The following is a 24,784-nucleotide window of genomic DNA, read 5'->3' on the forward strand; positions in this document are numbered from 1 at the left end:
AATGTCCATGGGTTCTCCCGCATCCACATGCCTGTTGACCTTTTCAAAGAATTCTATAAGGTTTGTGAGGCAAGACTTACCCTTACAGAAGTCATGCTGATTCTCCCTCAGCAAGGCCTGTTTGTCTATGTGTTTTGAGATCCTATCTTTGATGAGGCATTCCACCATCTTACCTGGTATGGATGTTAGGCTGACCGGCCTATAGTTACCCGGGTCCCCCCTCTTTCCCTTTTTAAAGATAGGCGTGACATTTGCTATCCTCCAATCTTCTGGCACCATGGTTGTTTTGAGGGACAGTTGCATATCTTAGTCAAGAGATCAGCAACTTCATTCTTCAATTCCTTAATAACTCTTGGGTGGATGCCATCAGGGCCCGGTGACTTACTGATCTTTAATTTATCAATGAGGTCTGAAACATCTTCTCTTTTAACCTCTATCTGACTTAACTCCTCGGTTAGGAGGGGCCATTCGGGCAGCGGTATCTGCCCGAGGTCTTCTGCCGTGAAGACAGATGCAAAGAACTCATTTAATTTCTCTGCCATCTCTAAGTCTCCTTTTATCTTCCCTTTCCCTTCCTCACCATCCAGAGGGCCAACCGCTTCTCTGGCGGGTTTCCTGCTTCTAACATATTTGAAGAAGCTTTTATTATTCCCCTTAATGTTGCTCGCCATGCGTTCCTCATAGTCTCGCTTGGCCTCCTGTATCACCTTCTTACATTTCTTTTGCCACAGTTTATGTTCCTTTTTATTCTCCTCATTAGGGCAAGACTTCCATTTATGAAAGGAAGCTTCCTTGCCCTTTACGGCCTCTCTAACTTGGTTCGTTAGCCATGCGGGCACCCACCTTGATTTAGTGGAACCCTTCTTTCTTTGTGGTATACACCTCTGCTGGGCCTCTATTACTGTTGTTTTAAGCAGCCTCCATGCACTCTGGAGAGATTGGACACTTTTTACCCTCCCTTTCAACCTCCTTCCAACCAGCCTCCTCATTTGAGGGAAGTCCACCCGTCGGAAGTCAAGGGTTTTTGTGAGAGATTTGCCTGGTATTCTTCCCCCAATGTGCATGTCAAAATGGATTGCAGCATGATCACTGTTCCCCAATGGCTCAGTAACATTTACATCTCTAACCAGGTCCTGTGTACCGCACAATATTAAATCCAGAGTCACCTGCCCTCTGGTGGGCTCCGTGACTAGCTGCTCTAAGCCGCAGTCATTTAGCATGTCAAGAAATCCGGTCTCCTTATCATGACCAGAACACAAATTGACCCAGTCTATATGAGGATAATTGAAGTCCCCCATGATTACAACCCTGTCCCTCCTTGTCACCTCCCTGATCTGTTTCCTCATTTCAAAGTCCCCTTCTGGTTTCTGGTCTGGAGGACGATAGCATGCCCCCAGTATTACATCGCTGCACAAGCCTGGTAATTTAACCCACAGAGATTCTACGGTGGAGTTGGACCCACCTTCAATCTCTACTTTGCTGGATTCTATCCCTTCCTTAACATAAACGGCCACCCCACCTCCAACACGCCCCTGCCTGTCCTGTCCTGCCTGTTTCTTAAGGGAGGTTCTGTACCTTGGAGTCTCACACCTTTGAAGGAGTAGACAGCACTAGATGACCTCAAACTGCTGTATTGCTTCATATTTTTTGAGATGTGGAGACTGGTTGTTTAGATCGGGGTCTCCAAACGTTTTGGCCAGAGGGCCGCATCAAATATCTGGCATGGTGTGGAGGGCCGGGAAAAAATTTAAATCTAAAATTTAAATAAATAAATTAGAGATGGAACTTAGATGAGTGAATAAATGAATGAATGGGTTCATTCATTCAACCTCTCTGGCCCTCAGAACACCCTCCTGACACAATCAGAGCACAGTTCTGGTCATGTTCAGTTGAGTGGGCCAGAGGCTTTCAGGGGACAAGAGGTTGGCTGCGGGCTGGAAAGAGACTTGCTGCGGGCCGCATCTGGCCCCTGGGCCGGGGTTTGGAGACCCCCTGGTTTAGATTCTGACTTAAATTCCTCATAGAAAAAGCCACTGCCTGCACCTTGATGAATATTATGAAATTGACCATCTCCAGGCTGGTGAGAGGCCATGTGAAATTGACAGGAAACTGCCAGTTGAAGATACCTGCTGGAGCATGCCTGCAAGACATTTGGAGCAGTGTGTGACTATGTACTAGCAAGATACCCATCAATTTGGGTGCTTCACCTTTCTTTTCCATAGCACTTGCTTCTTCTAGGGTTTTTTTTTATTTACCCTGGCAAAATTCCTGTGGCTTTCAAAACTGTGTGCCAATTAAATTTAAATGCAGCTACTTTTTATTATTTTTTAACTCTGCACCATTTATTTGGAGTTAAAATGTGGTAGATGTGGGGCCACCATATCTGCCCGCTGCCTCTGCGGGATTCAGAATAGCCTGTGGAGGTGAAACAAGGCCACTTTCAGTTTCCTAAGGGAGATTGGAAGTGATATTTTTATGTCATATAAGGCATCTTGAGGCCCAGAGAAGCCCCCAGAGCACAATTCCAGTCCCCTTCAGATGGCTTAAAGCGGCTGATCACGGATTTGATTATCTGCAAATTTTGGTATCAGTGGGGGGGAGGGAAGGTCCAAGAACAGATCCCCCGCTTATACTGAGTCCCCCCCTGTATTGTTTACGGGGAGAATGTAGTGTGAGACAGTAGGTCGACTGCATATTTATCATTTTACTACAGATATTTAGATCCTGCTTTTTGGTGCTAAGAAGAGCCCCCAGCACAGCTTACAATCAATTAAAGCTAACCAAGAAAAGGAGAGAAGAATGGATGTCAAATAGCATTAATAAACCAATAATAGATTACAACATGTAAACACAGACAGCAGTTATGAAAACTGAATGATGTCCCAGTGACCTGGTGAGCAACTTTTCTTTGTTTTAGTGGGATCGGGCACATCAGTATTCTCCTTCTTGGAAAGGCCACAGTTTCTCCAGACCTCTTTTTCTTACATTACACTGACCATTTGAGTGTGGGGAAGTGGAATCATCTATGCAACTCCTCATGTTGCAATGCCTGCATGGCAGCATAGTGTTCTCAAAGTAGAGAACCCTGAAAAAGCAGTGGCCCTAAATTTCAAGGAGATTGTGTGCTGTATGAATGCAGTGGGGTGTGTGTGGGCCTTTGCAGAGAGCTTTGGGACTCATAGAGGATGGAGCAAGCTCCTGCACATTATCCTAGAACCTCCACCACATATTCAATGTAATGTGCAAGAAAGGCTACAGTTTATAGTCCTCCCCTTCCGCTCAGCTTTGTGATGGCACCTTTCCTACCTGTATGAATGAAGTGGGCCAGATGGTGGCAGAGACAAGAAGACTCGCTCTGCTGCTTTCAGTCAGTTGAAATGTGATTGGAGAAGATCACTTTTATATCCTTAACTGCCTCTGGACAGAGAGAGCTATAGACAGACAGATGGGTGCTGATGATGTCCCGTGACATGTCCACTCCAGTGCAGCAGAAAAATTACAAATAACTCCCTTTACAGTTTAAATAATTTAATCGTAACAAGGCTAGTGTGTGATATATAGTAGCTGTGCACTCTCTTGAAGGCTATCTAGGTTTACTCCTTCAGGAGGTCTAAACTTATTTGATAAGAAATTAATCTATGTTCAGCACAGAGAGTTTGAAGCCCATGTAGCTGAAGTGTGCAATATTTAACCCCACAATGATGAGTTTACATTGTTAGTTTGTAATGCTTAACATTCCATTCTGTGGTTCAGCTTTAAGATATTATTTATGGCTTTTAAGCCACAAGAACTCAATGGCTTTAAATAACAAAATCAAATTACAGAAACTGGGCTATTTTGAATTTGTGAAAGACAACAAATGTAGCATACCATCAGTTTTTTGTTTAGTTTAAAAAAACAAAAAACAAACTTGGTATGAAATAAGTGTTTGTTACTGAGTTTACACTGACCTCTAGTGGTGAAAAGGTGATATATCCCTGTTTTATACCTGTAAAGCAGTGGTTCTCACACATTTAGCACAGGGACCCACTTTTTAGAATGAGAATCTGTTGCGAGCTGCTGCTCAGGCTGCTGGGACAGCTCCGCTCTGCTGCTGGAGCTCTGCCGACGGCGTGGCACACAGATAGCTGCCCAGTTGCTATGGTGCCTATTTCCCAAGATCGGAGCCCTCTCACTCAACCGGCGACAAAGAAGACTCAAAGGCAGAAGTTCTCCACCACACGCCACCTTTACTATGTACAAATATTTACAGTCCAAATAGTTCATACAGCACACGATTCACAATTCAAACAGACATAGCCTCCGGCTCAACACTACTTTGCATCTCCCACACCTTTGCATGCCCCTGCAGGAACTTGTTATGTCAGAAGTATGACTGCCAATCAGAGTGTAGGAAATACTGCACAGTCATGCTGACTATGCAGGTGCTGTCACACGCGCACACACACTCAGATAATGTCACCTGATGCACATCACCCGATGTTGCATCAGCTCCAAGTTCCCAGGGTGCTGTGCTGGCTTGGTCTGGCCAAAGCTTCAGGCCTGCTACTATGCAGCCAGTAAATTACATGTTGGTACTGGGGATCAACCCTTGACAGAATCTGTCAGGACCCACTGGAAGTGATGTCGTGACCAGATGTGACATCATCAAGCAGGAACATTTTCAACAATCCAAGGCTGCAATCCTACCCACACTTACCCAGGAGTAAGTCCCATTTACTATCATTGTTAAAAGAACATACATAGTAGCTTGTTAAAAGTACAGGTCTGTAACATTTCCCCAAAAACAGTCACACACCATGGTAGCATCAAGTCTAATATATTAAAAATATTGAAATGAATGCAGACCCACCTGAAATTGACTTGTGACCCACCTAGTGGGTCCCAACCCACAGTTTGAGAAACACTGCTTAAAGGGCACAAAGGGAGGCTACCTTTAGGCGGAAATCCTATTCACAGATGATAGCTCATTGGTGCTACCACTGAATATGTTTCCTGATCTCTGCACATCCAGCCCTACTTTCAGTGTACATGCAAAGCTAGACTAGGGTCAGTTGCAAAACTATGACAAAAAAGTGCATTGGCCTTTAAGCTTCCTGCTGGGAGGTGGCTTGGACTGGGAAAATACCATGGAGGGAATGGGTTAAGCCCTCCACTTCACTTTTAGCTGCCTGACCCCACTACGAATCAGCTGCGCCCCCCCTTTTATTTGACCCTTGAAAAACAAAAGATTACTCAGGGATCTCCCATTATCTCATCAAGATTGTGCCTTAAATGTTAGTGAGAACTCAATAAGCAAATTCTTCCCCAGCTGCATACTACTGTCTCCATAAATCAGGAAAGAATAAGTTCATCTCTTTTCTATCTGACATAATTATTGCAACGGCAGAGGCCTACTTAATAACATCTCACTTCGGCTATGGAGGCAGTGCTAAACTGCTGAAAATGAAATTAAGAAGAATGAATTGATTCACCACAGAAGCTTCCATGAAATGAACCATCTGGCTTCAATGGGCCTCCTTGCTGAACTTGATGTCTTTCACATTTTCTTAGAGCATTCAGTGAAGATGCTGCAACAGGTTTCTTGATGCTAATACCAATAATATAATATAGCATTGTGCTATCTATGTACATGGTGCTTGACAAAGAGTGAAAGGATAGGTCCCTACCCCAAACAACCTACAATGTAGATACTAGACCAAGAAATACAGGAAAGGAAGGGGAGGGAAATGGAGGCAGTGATAAACAGCAGCAGAACTTGCAATTAGGTAGATTGAGACCCCAATCCTATGCGTATCTACTCAGAAGTTAGTCCTGTTATAGTCAGTTAAGGGCTCATCCTATCCAACTTTCCCGCACCGGTGCAACCATAATGCAGCCCTGAGGCAAGGGAACAAATGTTCCCATACTTTGAGGAGGCCTCTGTGACCTCCTCCCCACCATAGGATGCAGTGCATATTTGATTGTTTTCTATTGGTATAGCTCAGGGATCTCCAAATATCAGCCCGGAGGACAGATGTGGCCTGTGGAGTGCCTCTATCTGACCTGCAGCCAGCTTCTGTTTCCCTAAGAGCCTCTGGTCCACTTAACCAAACACAACCAGAGTTGTGCTTGTGGGTTGGGGGAATGGGGGTCCATTTAAGTGTATGTGCTTTATTTCTGTGTTGGTGCTTGCAGAAATCCTGGACATTTGAGCCCATTCATTCATTCATTCATTCATTCATTCATTCATTCATTCATTCATCTAAGTTCCACCTCTAAAGTATTTATTTAAATTTCATATTTTTTTTTTTTTTCTGGTCCTAGACATCATGCCAGATATCTGATGTGGCCCTTTGGCTGAAAAGTTTAGAGACCCCTGGTATAGCTCATTATGGGCTCAGATACAGCCAGGTCACAGCATATGTGCATTATACTTGCACAAATTCAATTATACGCACTTGGGAACAGAAAAAAAAGAGAAACAATAGTTTAAATAGTGCAGGCAATTCTGCTTGCCATTCCATTCACTGACTACAGGTCCAACCTTGTTATACACTGATTTTTTTATACATGGATTTGACTCAACAGGAGTGGCCCCTGCAAATGAGAAGGAATGTACTGATCCTGGAGAAAGGGGAAAAAATCTACCCCTGTAAAATCACATTTTAAAAAACTGCTTTTCACTGTGGTAGAGAGACAGTCATGCGAGTGATCACAGGTATAACCTAATTATCTACTGATTTTTCTATCTCAACATGATGATAAAGGCCCTTTAAATTAAAACAGTCATTTAACAATAGCCTTGTTAATGCAAGAGAGGGCAGCCGGCTGATAATCTATCAATCATTCTCTCTCCAGGCTTCACTCCTCCCTTCCCCCCCAGCACGTGAAAGAAAGCTTAATGGCAGTGATTATCACCTACTCCATTCTTTCCCCCTCACTGAGGCTCCTGGTGAAGGGAGGGATTGCTGCCTCCTAGTGAAGCCTAAGCGCCTGGAGTGAGACTGATTGCCTCTGTGTGCATTTCAAAAGGTCAGCAAGGCTGTTTTTAAATCACTGGAGCAAAGGGGCTTTGTTCTTTAAATTGATTTGCTTTAGTGTGTTTTTTGTCATCCATGTGAGTTCTGAGAAAGGAACCCTAGTGAATAATGAGACACAACCTGTAAGTGCTCTGGAGTGAGCATGAGATGGGAGAATGAATCTGCTGTTCCCACAGTTGACTTAGTTTCTGCGTGTCTCTCATAGTAAGGTTTTAGTTTTCAAAGAGGTTGTATGTATTTTTCAGATTTAAGGTAGTTTTCACAATATGCCATTTTCCCCCTATACACTGACACCATAACCTAACCCTTGCATAAAGTACATCAGCTTGCTGTGAGGATTTTGCTAAGCGCTTTGCAGATAAAATTGGTTGAATCTGCTGTGATTTGGACTCCTCTTTGGCAGGGTCAATTGATGTCTCTGGGGCATCTGTACGTCCCACCATTTTGATTCCTTTCAACTTGTACAGCCTGAGGATGTGAACAGAGTCCTCTGGAGTGTATGGCCATCGATGTGCCCGCTGGATCCTTGCCCAGCTTGGCTTATTAGATCAGCCAGGGGGGACTGGCTGAATGAATGGGGGAGGTGTTGAATACACTGCTGATAGAGGGGGGTTTGCCTGTGTCACTGAAAACAGTAGTGTTGCACCCCCTCCTTTAAAAAAAACACAAACACTCCCTTGACCCCAAGGTGCTAGACAACTTTTAGCCTGTGTCAAACCTTCCCTTCCTGGGCAAGGTGGTTGAACGGATGGTGGTGGCCCAACTCCAGGGTGTTCTGGATGAAACTGATTATCTGGATCCTTATCAAGTCTGGCTTCAGGCCAGACTTTGGGACAGAGACAGCTTTGGTCACCCTCCTTGATGACCTGCACTGGGGTCATATGACAGGGAGTGTATTCCATTTGGTGCTGCTAGACCTCTCAGTGGTGTTCTGGGATAGTTGGCTGATTTGGGGATTGGAGGTGCGGCTTTTGCAAATTCACTCAGCAGTAAACTCCACAGTATTAGTGAGGCTTACTCTCACGTAAATGTGTTTAGGATTGCAGCCTGAAGGTCAAACTAGATGTAGTGTTAAATGTGTAATTTGAATCACATTTGAACTAGGTGACTTTTTAGCTCTTTGATTGTATAAGTGATACAGGGTCATGAAAGCCAATTTATGTTATGCAATAAAACAAATTAATAGTTTAAAGCAATTAGAGCAAAAGTTTAGCAGCTTAATGGGAAAATGGGAAAAACACATAGAAAGGTGAAAAAGCCATTCTAGCTCTAATCATGAGTCTGTCTCACAGGAAAACTTTGGAGTGTGGGACCCTGTATCTCTGTAGACCTTGAGAATTCAAAGTCTTGCAGAATTGCAACAGCAAATGGGGAAAGCAAGAGGGAATAACTTCTCAAAGACAGACTCTTGTCTTGGCAGCAGCAACCATAAACCAAGAGATGCTGCAAGTGCACTTGCAACACTGAGATGAGGAGCCTTATCCATGGGCACCAGAAAGCAGGAAAAATTGGAATGTTATGAGGGAAAGTACACGGACTTGCAACATTTTGGTGAGGGAGAAGTCTTAGCAATGCAACTTTTTATCTGTTGGCAAGTGGAAATAGGATTTTCTACGAAGATGCAAACACAGCTAGACAGAAACAGAACTAAAAGTTCACAAAGCGGTTTCTCTGTAAACCGCTTTGTGAACTTTTAGTTGAAAAGCAGTATATAAATACTGTTAATAATAATAATAATAATAATAATTAATGAATAGCCCCTGTTTGGGCTATAACAGACAGAGAGAGCTGAAATTTGTTTAAAGTAAATAAGAAAAGAAATCCTTTTTTTACAATAAGAGGTTGGTTTGTCTTGTATTAAATATAATAAATTACACCACTATACATCCAAAGTATGGGATCACAACATGGAATAGAGGCACGTCAGAGAACTTAGCTCAAACAAAAGTTGGCAGAAAGCCCCACGGTGTCTGGTAGAAAGAATGTTAGAGATAGCACAGGTGGCTCCTTGCAACTTGCCAAGGCCAACCAAGTTAAGGATGCCAAGAGATAAGTACAAAGGACATAGCAAAAGGCCAGTTCTGAATAAAAATGAGGTTACAGTGCACTCTACTGGTACTTGAAAACAAAGTTTTCTATATGTTTAAATGTATAGAATTGCCTTATTTGAAACCTATAACTTGAAGCTCACCAATCAAATGTTTGTAAAGCTATCTCTAGCCAACCCAAAGAAAGCCCCATCTATGATGTCAAACTCCAGCCAATGAAAAGTGCAAAGCTCCTCAAACAAGGGAGCCAAAATGAAATATAAGGGACAAGCTCAGACTGGGAAAGTTGCTCTCATCACTTCGGACAGGAGTTCCTTGAGACGCCTGTTGCTGGCAATGAAATAAAAACATAAGAACAGCCCACACTGGATCAGGCCATAGGCCCATCTAGTCCAGCTTCCTGTATCTCACAGCGGCCCACCAAATGCCCCAGGGAGCACACCAGATAACAAGTGACCTCATCCTGGTGCCCTCCCCTGCATCTGGCCTTCTGACATAGCCCATTTCTAAAATCAGGAGGTTGCGCATACACATCATGGCTTGTAACCCGTAATGGATTGCTTGCAAACGATCACCACTCTTGCCTACTGAGTTTGCTTTTGAACCTTGCAACATCAGGACTAACTTTTTATTGTGTCTCAGAGTAGTGGCAGCCTTTAATGTGGTGTCCTGCACAAAAATCCTCCAAATTCTGCCAAAGGAACTCAAAACACTGGGGTCAAATTGAGAAAATACCATTGTTTTGCATGGAGTTGCAATGTTTCATAAGGTATGATTCTTCCATAAAGTTCAAGCTTTTTTCTAGCCTCTCAGTTAGAAATGAAAGCTTTTCTGTAATGACTGAAAATCTTGGGATATGACACTGTGTCAGCCCAATCCTAACCTGTGCTGAAACAGTCAGGCTGGCTGACTTGCACTGTATCCAGAGCAGGATTGGGGCTGACTGTGGCACAACCTGGGCCAGGCGGAATCACTTCCCCTTACCCTGTGTCACACGGCAGTGGCCCAAATGAGGCTACTTGGATCTACGCCACCTAAAGAGGTGGTGCACATCTGAGCAATCTGGGGCTAGGCCTAGCCACCTGAGAGGGAGGTTAGGATCTAGCCTAAGTGATACACGGCGACCTTTGACCCCAGACTGTGACTTCAGGTAAAGGCTACAGTAGTCACAAAAGCAAGACTACTTTTAGGCTGCTCTAAAAGGAACCAAAAAGCTGCTTTGCTGTGTTACAGAAAACCTTGGCTTTGCAAACTGGGCCGCACAGTATTTATGTTAAGCGACAGGTGTGGAATGCAAAAGATAACAGGAGACCAGGCAATGGTATTGATGGAAGGTAAAAGGACTGTCATTTATGTTATAGTTTAATGGGGAAGCTCACGTGCTTAAAAGCCATTTTCTGTCTGTATGTTAAACTAGAGAAGAAAAAAATGGTTTCGTTTTGAAATCCAAGCCTCTTGGCTAAAACTTGGCAGACAAGATGTTCTTGACACAGCAGGACATTCTGATAAGACTATGCAGGCACAATCAATAGGCCTTTGTTCTCCAAAGAAGAGGAAAAAATAAAAGGGTTTGTGATTTTAAAATTGGTCTGTTTTGCTTTTTAACATACAGGATCATTGCTTCAAGCTCAGAGACCTTATATATATGCATGTAAGTAGGTAGCTATATAAAGTTTTCATAGAAGAACACTAGTCAACTTATTCTTCAGCATTTTAACCCAGTTTTGGTGCCTAAACAAGCGTAACTAACATATAACATTCCTAACTGCATTAAAGGGTTTAGGAAGACATAACATCAAAACCATTTCTGGTTAACATCAAAGGTCAGGTTCTCAGAGAAAAAGCATAAGGCAGCAAGTTTTTTAGCTGAGCCTGCAAACCCCATGGCAAGTAAGTTGCATTTCAAGGATTCTTTGGCTACATGAAAATGATGTCATAAGATAAGGTCAGTTTTGAGCAAAATTGAAATTGCAGTACCACCTACTGACTGCTCAAAATCTATAAATTGTATATGTTGAATGTAATTTGTACAACTGGTGACTTGTAACCCCACCAATCAAATGTCTACTATCCTGAGCCAATGAGAAATGTACGTGTCTCAAGGAGGGAACTCGAAATTGTAATAAAAGAGAGAGATTCAGACGGGAAAGAACACCTTTTGCAGAATTCGGACTCTCACATTCACTCTCAATGCTTGGAAAGAATCCCTTGAGAAGCTGGTCTGATGGGAATAAAATAAACGCTTGGAACTGATCACCACTCTTGTCTACTGAGTTTGCTTTTGAACTTTGCAACATCTGGGAACACCCTGTAACAGTATCAGGCTGCACTAACGAGATGGGCCTGAAGTCCTGCCAAGAGATATCTTTTCACTTACGAAGTCATGTCTGTCTCCACACCTGTCTTTGAGTATTTTGTGTTATACTGCTCTCTGCTCTTTTGGAAATTTTGTAATTTTATATGTTTTAAGAGTAAATCCCACCTATTTCCCACCTTTTATGTAAATTGTAACCCAATAGGTATTTGCCCACCTCTGATGCAAATTGTAACTGAAAAATCATAAAAGAGCAAATCCACCATTGGTAGGCCTGCTCATTTGTTTTGGACAAGAGTCCCATGAGCACCCATTGCATGCAACTGAATAAAGAGCCTGCAAACTTTCACTCCTGGTACCGAGTCTTCTTGAGTCAACCTTGCAGCATAAGTGCCAGATCCTGGCACCACCCCCCTCTCGAGCTGGACCCGCCTGCCCTCCCCTGCCCTGGAATGCCTCAGTTCCACCATCTCTCTGCCTTCCCCAAACCCCTGCACTGGCTGAGGGAGACTGGTGCAAACTTACCTCTCAGTGTCAGTGAGAAGGCAGAATCTGGCCTCTGTGGGCTGGTGCATAGACGTGTCCCAGCCCAGCACAATCCTAGGATTGTGCTCTGTGTTAGATATTAGATTGCATACATGGCAGTGTACTCTTGTGTGAACAGAGGTGAGGAAAGAAATGGAGATCAAAGAGCCTGCTTCATTGCTCAGGAACAAGCCCACTTGCCCAACTACACAGTGCTACAGCCCCAGTGCTAATCTTAGACAATGAGGCACAGTCTTGCTTTGTTTGAAATCTTACACTGAATACGAAAGAAAAAAAAATACAGTTCTTTTATTTCCTTTTTGCAAGGTCTTAAATGATCCTGAGGAGCGCAACCTGGTGGATCAAATCCTGTTTACAATTCATACCATTCAGGGACCCAGGAGCAAGGGAAGGCCCTCCTCTGCAGATTGAAAACAGCTGCAAAAACCCACCAAGAAGAGAAAACAGTCACGCACACAAAGGCAGCGGCAAGGACTGGCAAATTTTGAAATGTGTTTTGAATATGCCTTTTAACAAAGCAAACCTCTCATTTATAAAAGCAGTCCAAATATAAAATGGTATGGAAAGTCTTGTTTTGTATCACTAAAGAAAAGTGTCTCCCATAAAATGCAAATAGCTATTTAACATACAGAGTTCCTTGAAAGGAAACTGCGAGGACTGTGAGGCAATGGCTTGGATCCATTTTCTGAGAATTCTTAGCTCTTGGGCAAAGCTCTATGCTGTTTTCCCATGATTGTTGCCTTCACTCAGACACATTGCCTCCTGGAGCAGTTTGGATGCTCCCTCCCACCTGGATGCTGAGAGGGGGGCAGTCAGAGATCATCCTGGCCAGGATAAGCTCTGGATACTGCTCTTCCCTCAGCACCACCATGGCACTGAAGGGCACTGAGGAACAAAACAGGGCACTGAGGAACAGAAGATACTGTGGCTGCAATCCTAACCACACTTTCCTGAGAGTAAGCCCCATGGAATAAAATAGGACTTACTTCTGAGTAGATCTGGATTGTGCCCTGTATCACTTTTCTCTCCTTTCCTGGCTGTCCTGGGCAGGAAATGAAAGGGAAGCACCACTTAGTCTCCTCTCCTACCTCCCTGAATGAGCTTCCTCAGAGGTGTCCAAGTCATTGCAGAGGTCTGTGAGGAAGCCCAAATGCAAATTGGAAGGACAGGAAATAGGAGCGGTGTTGTGAGTTACTCAGTTGGATGATTTGTGCCGTCACTGAACTGGGGACTGTCGAGGGCCAGTTAGTTGTGTCCATGAGTGACCCCTTACATGATCAAATGCTCCCCCACAAAAATAGTTTTGAGAGCTAGCAGGGAGAAGGGGGAGCCCTTGTCTGGAATTCTGGTCTTCTACTTGAAGCAAATTGCATAATGTATCATTCAACCACATGAGGCATCACCTTCAGTCTGAGCTAGCACAACCCTGACACAGGATTAGCTCCTCAACAAGAACTGAGCCCCAGTTGCTATGATTAAGCCATTAATTCATAGGCCAAACCGGCACCGTTACATGTTCACACCCCTATGTAGTGTGCTTGTGGCCACCACACTGCCCTCTTTGCCAGACTCTCAGTTTATCCTAGTCTCCTGACAGCCTGAACAGTGGATGGAAATGAAAATCAACACAGGTGAGACCATCTAGCCTGCATAGGGTTTCCTCAGGAGAAAGTAATTGACCTACATAACAAAAGATTTTAGGCTTTCAGTTTAGTACTAAAATGTTGAGAGCACAATGAAGTACCATGCAGCTGTGTTATCCTGGTTCAATATAGATAAGAATTCAATGGCTCTTGGATGTCTGATTGTAAATTAGTGATTTCAAACTTCACATCATAATTGTGATTGTGTGCTTGCCATAGATCAGTGGAACTACACATGCAGAAAGGTTCAGTCCCTTGAATCTCTACACAGGGTTGGGAAAGACTCCCATCTGAAATCCTACAGAGGTGCTACCAGTCAGTTTAGACCAGTCATTCTCAATGAGGGCCATATGGTCCCCTGGGGAGCCATGGCACATTTGAAAGGGGCCACAGACTGACAATTGTGAAAAGGAGAAGCCCAAGGGTATATGGAGGGCTTGGAAACTGAATCAGTGAAATACTCAAGCAACATTTTATGGTTGTACCAAACACCTGAAGCTGCTCCAACAGAATGGAACATTCTATTCCATGCCAGGCTTCCCTCCCTTCAACCTACCCAGGTTGGTGTTGTTGCAGACACGCTTGATGCTGCTGGCATGGAATGAAATGTTCAATTCCATACTGGGCTTCCTTCCTTCAACCTACTCAGGCTTGTTCCAAACATGCTCTGTGTAGCTCAGAAGATGTGGGTGCGTGTGTAATGATTTGTGTTTGCTTGTGCAGTGAGCAGAGTAAGTCAGAAAGTTGGTAGCAGAGCATGGTGGGACAAGCAGCAGGAGGGTGTGGGAACTCAGGGGCAGGCTGCACACTCACTCTCTCTCTTTCTTAGAGGTGCCTCTCTGTCTCCATTTTGTTACACTATGGGACACCATAGTTTCCTTCATGTCTGATAAACAGCAGGGAGAAAAATTTGTTGATGCTAAGGTGGACCTATTTTATCTGGCAGATGTCTTTCAGAAACTTAATTTGTTAAACAAGAACTTACAGGGCAAAAACAGTAACCTTGTAGACAGTAAGGAAGCCATTGTTCCTCTTTACGGTCCACAGGGTCTCCCACTCCGGCCTGTGGTGAGCCCCCAGTCTCCAATGAGCCTCTGGCCCACTGGAGACTTGCTGGAGCCTAGGCAACTCTTCAGCCTCTTGTGTGAGCTGTGGGATGAGGGCTCCATCTACTGCTTGTTGTTTCATGTCTGTGATGCAGCAGTGGCAGCAATGGAAAGGCCGGCCTTGCTTTGTGCAAGGCCTTTTATAGGCCTTCAGCGATTGCCAGACCTTCATTTATTCATATGTTCCATCTCTAATATAGTCATTTATGCAAATTTATTCAAATTTGAAGTGTAAATTAATTCTTTTTTTCCTGGCCCCTGACAGTGTCAGAGAGATGATGTGGCCCTCCTGCCAAAAGGTTTGGACACCCCTGAGATAGATACAACAAGGATATGCAAGAAAGAGTGAATGACCTGTTAATTCTCAGTATCCCAGATTGGATTTTGAATCCATTTGAAGTACAATCCACCCAAGTTGAGGCAGACATTCAAGAGGATTTGATTCATCTTCAGAGTGATATAATTGCATATCTTCAGTTCATTCAGTTTCAAGAAGATTTTTGGATCAAGAATGATCTGCTGGTTAAATTTTCAACACTGTGGGGAAAAGCCTGGAATTTTTTTTATTGCTTTTCCCTCAAGATATTTGGCTGAGTGTGGATTCAGCAAGGTAGTTTTCTTGACAAAATCCAGGAGTGGAATTGATATTGCAACAAGAGGTTACCTCCGACTGTCATTGTCTAATTTGGAGTCTGATATCATGAAACTTGCAGAAAAGCCCCAAGCTCAAGCCTAATGCAATGTTTAATTTCATACGTTCCTTTTTCAATTTTTTTCCAGTATGTCTGGGCAGGAGGTCTGGTCTAGAGGGCAGAACTTCTGTTAGTCTGAAGAAAACATCTGAAGGTCACCAGTTCGAGACCACTGGCAGCTCCATGAATGGCGAGACCTTAAAGCAGCTGACAAGCTGAGCTGAGTTATTCCACCTGCTGTTTGGTTTGACGAAGAAGCGTCTTGGCTGCCCTTCAAGTGAGAGATGAAGGAGCTGCTTTTCAGCCAGCGTGGGAGGCAACTGGGGGCCAGAAGTGATACCAGACTGTGAAAGATCTGTCTGAAATGTTGTGCAGTTCTTGAAAGACAGAACCTTTCTGTTATTGTAAAAAACCCCTCGGGGGTTTAGAGATAGCCTGCCTATGTGAACCGCCTTTTCAGAGGAGTAATCCGATGACCAGAAAAGTGGTATATAAATACCAGTATGATGATGATGATGATGATGTCTGAATGTTCAGGTTTTCTTGTTCAGTAATAAATGATTTTATGTTTATCTGTTCTTGTTTGATGGGGAGGGGGCCTGGAACCTGAGAAGAGTTCCTAGGGAGCCATAGCACAAAAAAAAAAAAAAGGGTTAAGAGTGGTTGGTTTAGAACAGGGATGCCCAAACCCCGGCCCTGGGGCCAATTGCGGCCCTCGAGGACTCTCAATGCAGCCGTCAGGGAGTTTCCAGTCTCCAATGAGCCTCTGGCCCTCCGGAGATTTGTTGGAGCCCACACCGGCCCAACGCAACTGCTTTTAGCGTGAGGGCAACTGTTTACCTCTCGCGTGAGCTGTGGGGTGAGGGCTCCCTCCACTGCTTGCTGTATCACGTCTGTGATGCAGCAGAGGCAGCAAAGGAAAGGCCAGCCTTGCTTTGTACAAGGCCTTTTATAGGCCTTGAGCTCTTGCTAGAACTTCATTCATTCATATAAGTTCATCTTTAATATATTCATTTATGTAAACTTATGTAAATTTATTCAAATTTTAAATGCAAATTAATTCTTTTTCCCCCGACCCCTGACACAGGGTCAGAGAGATGATGTGGCCCTCCTACCATAAACTTTGAACACTCCTGGTTTAGAAAATACTGGGCTACATGAATAAATGGTTTCTCTCTGCATAAAGCAGCTTCCTATGTCCTTATATCTGCGGTATCGCTGTAGTATTGCAAGTAACAATATTGCCAGTTTGGGTTATCATAACTATATCTTAAGACTTGGGCCCATTACACCAGTTTTTATTGCTTAGCAACCAACACCCTTGATCCCTTATCGTCGATGGTGCCTTGCTAAATATGTGTACCAAAGTTAGTGGTACACTAAAAGGCCGTGGAAGCTATATGCTAGGAGACAGAAAACTGGTGCACACCCATATATCAGCCACAGATAAAGCTATTGAAGCAATTCCAAAGGTTTGTTCAGGCACACCCAGCAAGTCAGCACCTGCTGCCAAATCCATTAGATGGCTCTGTTGCATTTCTTTCTGTAAGCTGTCATCCTACTTCTCACATTGAAATACAACTGTTACTTTGATCTGCAATCTATTCCTAAATATAGTAGCAAAGGCAAGCACTGAGTTTTCATAACACCCATTACAGACAGAATGTCATTTCTAGAATTAGGACATTATCTTTTTTTTTTTTTTTTTTTAAATTCACTATGGCGTGGCTATATCATTGATTACAGTACTTGGGCTACAGCTCATCTCATACATTCGTTTCCGTTATTGCTGTTTTTTTTTTTTTTGCTAAATTGCAATTAAAGATGGCTCAGGATCATCCGGCAACATAAAAGGCACACTTCCCAGAGGCATTTATACAGCCCATTGAGTCTAACAGAAGACAGTTAAGGACACGCTTTATCCCCTCACTGTGGTACATGCTTGACTTTTTCATTGAAGTCAGTGGAACATAAAAAATTTGTTACTTTGGCTGAGTTGTGTCCCTAATTTGTAATCCCAACCCAAACCACCACCAACTTTCTTATACTATATATTACATCTTTGATGGCATTTTATTGCAGTGTGGACTTTTTAATGGCATTCTGTTTGGGGCTGCCTTTGAAGACACTTTGGAAGCTACAAGTGGTGCAGAATGCTGCAGCCCAGGTACACTTGGGGTTCGCTGGTTGTAGAGCATATTAAACTGGTAATTTTCAATCTGCATTTAATTTTCAATCTGCATTGACTTCCAGTTTGTTTCTGGGCCCAGTTCAAGGTTCTGATTATTACTACAGGTTGAGTATCCCTTGCTCAAAATACTTGGGATCAGAAGTGTTTCAGATTTTGGATTTTTTTTTTTTCAGATTTTGAAAGCTTGTATAAGGTTGCAGTTTTATGGTACATGTCTCCCTTGGAAGGAAACCCAATGATCATCCACAAGACTTATTGCCAAGGAGTGGCACCCAGGCATGGAAGCCTTTGCTTTCCCCTGTCCACCTTTATGGCTGCCTTCATGCGGGTTCCTGAAGCAGCTGAGTATTTCTCCCTCTCCCCCCCACCCCGAGCAGTGCACGCCGCCTTTCCTCTTCCTTCTATGTCCTGAGGTGATGCTGCATCCATAGGTGCTGTTTCACTCAGCTGGGCGCAGGAAAGCAAGCTCCAGTCTCCTCAAGGTGTTGAAGTGCAACCAACCTTCATGGGTGGTAAAGTTTCAGATTCTGGAGCATTTTGGATTTTAGAATTTTGGATAAGGGTTACTCAGCCTGTACAAAGCCTTATATGACTTGGGCTCTGGCTACTACAAGGGCAGCCTTCTCCTATATGGACCTGCTTGCATGTTGCATTTATCATCAGAGACCCTGCTCTGTGTCCCTTCCCCTGTTGTGTCATGGTTGACTTTAATAGTTTTCTGCCAAATATGAGTTGTGTGAGTGCACACTGTGATGGCTGAAATCTTTTAGGGCTCTTCCCACTTAACAAAAGAACGTAAGAACATCCCCACTGGATCAGGCCATAGGCCCGTCTAGTCCAGCTTCCTGTATTTCACAGCAGCCCACCAAATGCCCCAGGGAGCACACCAGATAACAAGAGACCTGCACCCTGGTGCCCTCCCTTGAATCTGGCATTCTGACATAGCCCATTTCTAAAATCAGGAGGTTGCACATACACATCATGGCTTGTACCCCGTAATGGATTTTTCCTCCAGAAACTTGTCCAATCCCCTTTTAAAGGCATCCAGGCCAGATACCGTCACCACATCCCGTGGCAAGGAGTTCCACAGACTGACCACATGCTGAGTAAAGAAATATTTTCTTTTGTCTGTCCTAACCCGCCCAACACTCAATTTTAGTGGATATCCCCTGGTTCTGGTGTTATGTGAGAGTGTAAAGAGCATCTCTCTATCCACTTTATCCTTCCCATGCATAATTTTGTATGTCTCAATCATGTCCCTCCTCAGGCATCTCTTTTCTAGACTGGCCCAAATGCTGTTGCCTTTCCTCATAAGGAAGGTGCCCCAGCCCAGTAATCATCTTAGTCACTCTCTTTTGCACCTTTTCCATTTCCACTATGTCCTTTTTGAGATGTGGCGACCAGAACTGGACACAATACTCCAGGTGTGGCCTTACCATCCATTTGTACAACAGCATTATAATATTAGCTGTTTTGTTCTCAATACCTTTTCTAATGATCCCAAGCATAGAATTGGCCTTCTTCACTGCCGCTGCACATTGGGTTGACACTTTCATCGACCTGTCCACCACCACCCCAAGATCTCTCTCCTGATCTGTCACAGACAGCTCAGAACCCATTAGCCTATATGTGAAGTTTTGATTTTTTGCCCCAATGTGCATGACTTTACACTTACTTACATTGAAGCACATCTGCCATTTTGCTGCCCATTCTGTCATTGGAGAGAGCCTTCTGGAGCTCCTCACAATCACTTCTGGTCTTCACCACTCGGAAAAGTTTGGCGTTGTCTGCAAACTTAGCCACTTCACTACTCACCTCTGTCTCCAGGTCATTTATGAAGAGGTTGAAAATCACCGGTCCCAGGACGGATCCTTGGGGCACACCACTTTTCACCTCTCTCCATTGTGAAAATTGCCCATTGACACCTGCTCTCTGTTTCCTGGTCTTCAACCAGGTCTCAATCCAGGAGAGGACCTGCCCTCTAATTCCCTGACTTCTACCACTTCTACCCTTCTCCTTCTGCACTTCTTCTGCACTTCTACCCACACCACCAGCTGGTCAGCAACTCATTATCAACAATTCAACTCTATTTTGAATTTAAAGAGTGCTGCAGGGTTGGCAATTTTGGCTCCAACCACTGACTCACTACCATTCTAACTGAAACCCACACAAAAGGTTATCCAAGCTCCTTCCTAATGTGAACAGTTATGAAAACTGAGCAAATTGTTTGCTCCTTTGCGTACACTTGTCTTGACAGGCAAATGAGGGAGGAGCTGTATAACACACAACAGAGTCTCTGTTGCTGTAGACTCTGTGGTGAGGGGATTAAAGGGTCCTTTGCCTGTCTGTCCAAGTGAATGAACCACTGAGGTCTGTAATAAGAGGAGGATATGGTCATATCTTCTGTTCCTGTTCATGCTGGGGAGGATGAAGTTAAAGAGGCTTCCGCCTCTATCTCAGCTCACACAGGAGAAAGCAACTGAAGTGCATCACAGAGGTCAGGAGGACTTGGGTATAGTAACATCTACCAACTCCATGGGTTGCCCAACTGAGAGCTAAACTGCATTTAGGGTTGCAGTCAAAAAGGTTTGGGAAACACTGCACTAAGACCCAAAACAAGCAAACAAACAAACAAACTCAGATCCATCTGGTTTACTAGTAGTACTTTTTCTTTGTGTAAATTACCAACACAATTTGCAACTTTAGGATTGTCAGAATTGGGGTTAATTTTCACATTGTTCATTCTTGGGAATGAAAAGGCCTCTTTTTGAGGGACTGATTGGGGTGAGAGAAATCTCTTGTGTCTCCTTGGGAAATGTATTGCTTTGTGTCATGGATACTTGTTCCTGGTTAAAATGGTAGGTGTTCCTGTTTGTTAAACTACAACAGGGGTCTCCAAATCCCAGCCCAAGGGCCAGATGCAAGATGTCACAAGCCTCTATCCGGCCCATGGCAAGTCTCTGGTCCCCTGCAAACTTCTGTCCTGCTCAACCAAATGTGACCAGAGCTGTGCTCCAATTGTGCCTGGGGTGTTCTGAGGGCCAGAAAGGCCAACCACATCCCCTCAGAATGCCTTGTAAAGGCCTAAAAACATCACTTCCTGGTTTTCCTGAAAAATCAGAAGTGATGGAATCGATCAATCTATCTATCTTGATGGCTGAAGTGTAGAAATAGTGTCACAAGGCTCCATGCGGAAAATTCTGTGATGTTATGATCTGACACATGTCACGCCTCTGATTTCACAGTTGGATCACATGCATATTTCAAAAAATATATTTAAAGTATTAACATTTTACAGAGGAAGCAGAAGACAATGCTCAACATTTGTAACTGGTGAAGCACAAAAACAGGCAAGCAGTTTCAGCTCAGCCCTAGCAGATACATTATAAGGAAAATATTCATGGTCTAGCCCCAGCACAAGAAGTAGCTCCAAAATTATACTTAAAACTACAGATCACTTGCTCTATATTTGCTAATATATTGCAAAACCATTTACATGCACATTTTCCTGGGGAAACGTGGCTGTAAAATGCACATATATGCTAGTAATTTTTGGTGGGAGGGCTTTTTTTTCTTTTTCTTTTTACAGTTGTTGCAAATGACGCAGCTATGGGAAACATTTAATGGAACTTCTAATGGGCCAGGACCATTCTAGTCTATAGGCTAGAATGAATAATATTTATGTGTGAAGTGTGAATTCCAGAGTAATGGGATTCAGAAATGAAGTGCTGACATACTTTAGCTGAAGCAAGACCCCCCCCCCCACCACATCCTTTACCTGTGCTTGAAATTCTCAGAATCAGGGTCTTGAATACTGATGCTCCTTCCTCTCTCTCTCCACACAGACTGGAATTCTTCCTCCAGAAATTTGTGTTTGTCCTGTGAGTCCTTTTACCATTAAGCAATTCATATACTGCACTTACTAGGAATGCCTCCCAATCTGCAGGTTCTGGGGGAATGTCCCAACTCTTTTTGTGGGCTTGTACAGAAGCACAGACCACTCTCCCATGAAATTGGCTATTATGGTACACTTAGGAATAACTACAAATCCAGAAGGTCCCCTTAACTGTCTTGTCCATCATCTTCAAAGAAATCTCTCAGCATATATTGCCAATGGCTGATGCTTTGTAAGGGAGGGAGGAAGGTTGTTGATGCCAGAAACCATAGTGAGCGTTTAGGATACGATGTGTTATCATAATCTCTTAACCACTATTCCACAGCAGCTCTCCACATTGTTCGCCTTTAAGAGACCAGTTAACTTGTGTGAATATGTCCTCTGCATATAGCAAATATATTGTGGAGGAAGCAAAATATCTCTTGCTTGCCCTATCCCTAATGTTGGCATACATGGTAGTGTTTGAAAAGGAACCTATACATATGCAGCTGTATGTTGGTAGACACCCCTTTTTGATGTTGTGTTCGATGCACAGATGTTGGATAGGGCTGTCGGTTGTGCTGATGTTGTGGGACAGCGCAGTGAGCAAGGTCCCACTTCATTGGGTATATGCGAATGGAGGGGGAAACTTGTGAATAGCCCAATGTTAAGAGTGGAATTTCAGGACATCTTTGTCACTTCCATCTGTCTGCAATGATGGTTAGCAACCTTCAGTCTCGAAAGACTATGGTATAAGCCTACAGCACCCGGTATTCCCAGGTGGTCTCCCATCCAAGTACTAACCAGGCCTGACCCTGCTTAGCTTCCGAGATCAGACAAGATCAGGCATGTGCAGGGTAACAAAGAGGACAGGTAAGTTCTGTGCAGCAGCAGTGTAGTGATTTTGGAGGAAGAACTACAGGTATTTTTTCCTAAGTGCAAAATGCGTGCATCAGTGGCGATCATAAAATGACCCTCTATGTTATTTTGTACTTGAGAATCGGTTCTCAAGTACAAATGTACTTGAGGCAGCACTCATATAATTAAAAAAAATAGGTACAATGGCACATAATTGGATAGCAGCTGAGCAAACTTTGCAAATAAATCTGACAATCCCCGAATCAGGCATGAAATGCACCGACTTTGAAATATGTTTTTCACACATTTGTTTTACAGCCCTACAGAAATCCCCCCAAATAACACAACTGGCAATTGAAGCAATGCATTTTTGCTAATACTCTGTAATAGCAAGACATGCCTGGAAAAGGTTTGCTGTGCTAGAAGTCCCCTTTGAGAAGAAGTTATTGCTTATCTGTGCCTCTCTCTTTATTCAAGTGCCAGTTTTGCTGGCACTTTAGACAGGCTGACAAAAGAAGTTTATTTGCTGGGCAACAATACCATCCTTTGCCATTGATTAATTGAGAAGATAGACATTTCAAGGGCACGTTTATCCCATACGTGGCATAGAGAAACTGGGCTGTCAAAGCAGAGCTGAGAGTTTAGAGGAGTTAGCATTGTTCTCAGCTTCAGGGTCTCCTCTTTCTTGAAAATCTGCCTCTCAGCTATATTATGCTTGTGGCTGAGGGGACAGTTTAGAAGTAAGAGGGTTTGTTCTCCATAGGATCAACGTCAGGTTGATGACCACTTTTCAGGAGGTTGAGATGCCTCCTTCTCCAAGAGGTGTTTAAAAGAATTTTTGTGTGTGTGTACGCAACACATTTTTTCTTTCCGCTTGAGCATCCATTACCTTCCTTGAGCAGGCACTCTAATGGAGAAAACGAATGTGTTGAGCCAATGAGCCATACAAACAAGTGATGTGCAACAGCTTCTGATTTGCTGTTGACTGTAACTTTGAATCTGTGTTCCCTGCAGCAAACGGCGTGGAACTGGCTGTGATGTGGCTGCTCCCAGGCCATTGTCCATCATATGTTTGAAGAACAAAGGCAATCATGTGAGTTGAGGGCAGTTTTGTTGTTACTTCTCATGTCAGCAATCCCCTGTCCTGAGAGCCGGTAACATTTGCATGAGACCTAGCCTAGCCACCAGTGCTGCTCACCGTGATCACACACACCAGGAGTAGGCAGCAGCCACATTACTGCTGTGGCTCTTGTGCTGTTGCTGGCAACACTTGTACTGAGTCGATATCGAAGGCTGAGGGTCTACCTGTTATACTTCTTCATATGACTACATACTTGGGAAAAGCTAGGATAACTCATGTGGACTACTACGTACTACAGCAATTTTCAATCTTTTTCATCTCGTGGCACACTGCCAAGGCATCAAAATTGTCGTGGCATACCACCAGATCTTTGACAATTGACAAGGTACACTTCCCCCAAATTCTTGTGACACACCTGTGGACCACTCGCAGCACACTAGTGTGCCACTCCATGGCACAGTGGTTGAAAATGGCTGATGTACTATGTAAGCCAGCCCTAATTCTAGATAACACCAGGGCAAACAGAGTTATATCTTATAGCTTATATCTAACTTATATCTTATAAGACTTATATCTAAGTCAACTTATAGTTGAGGGGACAAATGAACAACTGGAAAAAAATAGCATTGCCAAGTCTCACGGTTTTATTTTCCTTCTCAAAGTCTCCAGGAGGACTGAAATCTCAGGGTGAGAGGTAATACATTTTCCACTTAACCTGAGAGCTTTAGCTGTTAGCTCCGGCTGCAGGTTCACAGCTCCTCTGATCTGCCAGGTTTCTACTCCCACCAGGCTGCTCTAGGATCCACTCAATTCGATTAGACTTTATCCCTGACCAATGAAGCACTACCCCTTAGTTCCCAGGCTCTGCCTTCTCAGAGTCTGAGCCACAGGGAATCTGGAAATCCTAAGCAAAAAGGTGCAGTTTTGACAGGAGAAATAGATTCTGAAGCCTAAGAGCTGAAAGGTGTCGCACAAAAACCTCCTTGAATAGAAGGGAATTTACTTCAGCATCTTTTGACCGGGGTCCACATCCCTGTTTGCAGATATACATTCTGCTAGACTGCTTTGTGAACTCCAAAAACTCTGGCGTTATCTTTGAACTTAAAGAAAACCGCATGCAAGCAAATAACTGACAATGCTCCTCAGAATTTGGAAAACCTCAAGGATGCAGATGTGTGTGGGCAGTTCCCCTGAAAAGAACTTTAGGTTGCTCCTGGACATGGTGCTCAGCAGTCATCCAGGCCCTAATCTAGGTGACCCTGATCAGATGCTGATCAAAGCAATATGCTCTTGGACCCTCCCCAAGATATAAAGGCATTGAGTAAGCACCTCTCTTGTCTCACTTTTTGCAAATTTTCTTAAACCCTTCTGACTAGTCCAGGTTATCTTTCTACCAGGGCTACTGAGAG

The 24,784-nt window shown here is 43.7% G+C and overlaps 1 pseudogene; it reads right to left on the minus strand.

Annotated features, from left to right (window-relative positions):
• Positions 1-22,191: 22,191 nt before the first annotated feature.
• Positions 22,192-22,311, minus strand: LOC136637845 (5S ribosomal RNA; annotated as a pseudogene).
• Between the last annotated feature and the right edge of the window lie 2,473 nt (positions 22,312-24,784).

The sequence above is a fragment of the Tiliqua scincoides genome, chromosome 1 (assembly GCF_035046505.1).
Source record: "Tiliqua scincoides isolate rTilSci1 chromosome 1, rTilSci1.hap2, whole genome shotgun sequence".
In the NCBI taxonomy this organism is placed as follows: Eukaryota; Metazoa; Chordata; class Lepidosauria; order Squamata; family Scincidae; genus Tiliqua; species Tiliqua scincoides.